Below are 3,189 nucleotides of genomic sequence, written 5' to 3' on the forward strand. Positions count from 1 at the left end.
TCCTCACCAAAAAGCAAAAAAAAAAAAAAAAGAAGAAGAAGCAGATTTGGGATCTGTCTACACTCAAAATGACTGCTCTATTAAAAAAAAAAGGAAAAAACATTTTTTAAGTCTTTAACACAATGCCTAGTGTATAGTATAGTAGAATCCAGAAGAGACCAGAATAAACTGGGAAAATTAATAAAAGAGAAAACAGGAAGAGAAAAGAGGATTGAAACATCAGAGGTCTATTTGGTTACAGAAATACATGTGCAGGGTGATTTTTAATATACTTCAATGATACAAAAATATGAATAAGGAAAAGTTGTAATGGAAAATATACAGCCCACAACATGTTGGTGATTGTCCTATTATTTTAAATCCATTAACTCTATTATCAGAGCCTAGCGATCTCATTTACAACATGTATACACACTCTTCATTTAAGGATATTCATCCAAATCCCCAAAGTAAAATCTGTTCTTTGCTGCCTAAAAATAATTCCTAAACACAGATAAAACTCCTGGGAATTGAGTTCCCCAATGATCTTTTCACAACTACCTTATATTCCTAGGCTTGTCTCTTCCTGTATTTCTTTCATTGTGGTGTTTTCTGTCAGCTGGTCCTCTGGGGTAATCACAATGAGCTGCAATGCCCTTTATGGCTGATTATAAGAACTAGGTTGAATGCAAGCAATGCTTGCCTAGTTTTCTGCTGAGTGCGTTCTCTTTCCTTGATTATACTTGTAGCAGCAACTTGACCCTTTATGGTGCCATGACTGGGAGTCAGGCCCTGGAAATTATGTTCATAAAATCGCTTCAGATTCCACAATATATTGAAACCATAAATTGATTTAAGGTGTTAAAGAGCTAATATGATATGGTTAGCCCTTTTAAGAAATATTTTAAGTTAACTTAGAAAATAGGTCCCATCTCCCGCTTCCTTATAATCTCTGCTTTGCAGAATGGAAGGCACAGCAGGAATGAGTTGGAAGGGTGATTAAAATTAGACCAGTGAGGGCCAGCTACGGCCATCAGCAAGTTTTATGAACCTCCATACACTAGAGTGAGATAGCATTTTTAAACTGAGCTGTGTTTGCCAAAAGCTAATTAACTGGATCAAGCTTCAGCGTTTCTCTTTTCTTGCTGGGCAAACTAAAACAACATTTAGAAAGATACCCCATATCTAACCTTAAATTAGTCTTAGGCTACCATGTTTACATCTAAACTTTAGAGTGGACTTAGAACATATCAAGAGAGTGAACCTATGACATTCCCCTAAATGACTATTCCCTATTGATAACAAAACAAGGAAAAGACAGCTTACACTTTGAAAGTAATTGAACTAAATACAGGACGTTTCTGAAGGTTCAGATTGTCTTAAGAATACAAATTTTTAAAAGTTACCATGAGAAATATGAATTTAGCCAGTATAACTGAATTATCTTCATAAAAACATCCACTAATCTGATGCTGTGAAATGCTGTTTTTTTATGCTAACAATATAGTTTTTTAAATAAAAGAAAAATATCACAATATTACATAACGTATTGTAAATTCTTATTCTATTTATTATATTTTTCCCTAGACTTGCTTCATTCTTTCCATGAAAAGATTTGCTGAGAAACTAATAGTGAAAACAATGGGATTTGAGAGAAGGGCCAGGGGAGCGAGAGGAAGCATTTCACATTAAGATTTGCATCATTTTAGATATTTTAGGATATTATCGCTATTTAAATTACTACAAAATGTAATCAAGTTCCATCCCTTTACTAAAATTTAACTGCTAATTGGAAACGCTTTTCTTTTTATGAGTTACTATATTATTTGAAATGAAAGGGCACTTTTTATTTTAAAAAGGTGCCATAAAATTGCATTATACGAAATGTGTGGACTTAAAGTAGCTTAAATTATAAACTTTCACTTTATTCTATTACCAAGAAACAAAATTAACATGATTTATTTGTATTTTTCTGCCTTTGAAATAGATTTTTCCCTATATTAATTCATTTCTGTTTGTTTTGTTACCATTCAACACATGAAATAAATAAAGAATTGATAATTTACATCAGGGGCTGGCCCAGTGGTGCAGCAGTCAAGTTTGCATGTTCCGCTTTGGTGGCCCAGGGTTCTCCAGTTTGGATCCCAGGTGCAGACATGGCACCACTTGGCAAGCCATGCTGTGGTAGACATCCCACATATAAAGTGGAGGAAGATGGGCACTGATGTTAGCTCAGGGCCAGTCTTCCTCAGCAAAAAGAGGAGGATTGGCAGCAGATGCTAATCTTCTTCAAAAAAAGAAAAATTTACATCAAGGTTTCTCCACCTTGGCACGATGGACATTTGAGCTGCATCATTCTTTGTTGTGGAGGCTGTGCTGTGCATCACAGGATATTCAGTAGCATTTTGGCCTCTACCCACTAGATGCCAGGTGCACTCTCCCAGTTGTGACAACCAAAAAAGTCTGCAGACACTGCCAAATGTCCCCGCAAAGGGAAAGGGGCAAAATCACACCCCACTCTCAGTTGAGAACCACTAATTTTTATGTATAGCTGAAGATATAAAAAGATTGAAAAATTCCAGTGTGCCCAAATCATAAACAACTTTAATCTACCAATATTTTTGCAAATTAAAGAAATTTAAGGAGAAAAAGTAGAAAGTATCAAATAGCAAGTATAGAAAAATTGTTTTAAATGTTAATATTTTCATTTTGAAATTTAACATACTACAAACACTACTGAGTACAAGATTATCCAAACGGGAATTGATATAATTTTATTCAATTTATACTGAAATATAAAGTGCAAAAAACTTTATGTATTTAAATTGCACAATTTGATTATCTTTGACATAAAAAGGCCCATGAAACCATCACCACAGTAAAGATGTTGAGCATTTCAATTATACTAGAAAGTTTCCTTATTCCCCTTGGTGAGCCATCTGTCTCTCAGCTCCCAGTTCCAGGCAATCGCTGATCTGCTTCCTGTCACTATAGATTAGTTTGAGTTTTCCAGAACTCTATGTACATGGAATCATACAGCATGCACTCTCTCTGCGTCACTTCTTTCACTCAGAAAAATGATTTTGTCATGTGTCATTACTGTTGTATATATCAATAATCATTTCTTCTTCTTGCTGAGTAGTATTCCTTGGTTGTGGATATGCCACAATTTGTTTAACCATCCCCTGTTGATAAACATTTGGGTTATCT

This window comes from Equus przewalskii, chromosome 28 (assembly GCF_037783145.1).
Source record: "Equus przewalskii isolate Varuska chromosome 28, EquPr2, whole genome shotgun sequence".
Classification (NCBI taxonomy): domain Eukaryota; kingdom Metazoa; phylum Chordata; class Mammalia; order Perissodactyla; family Equidae; genus Equus; species Equus przewalskii.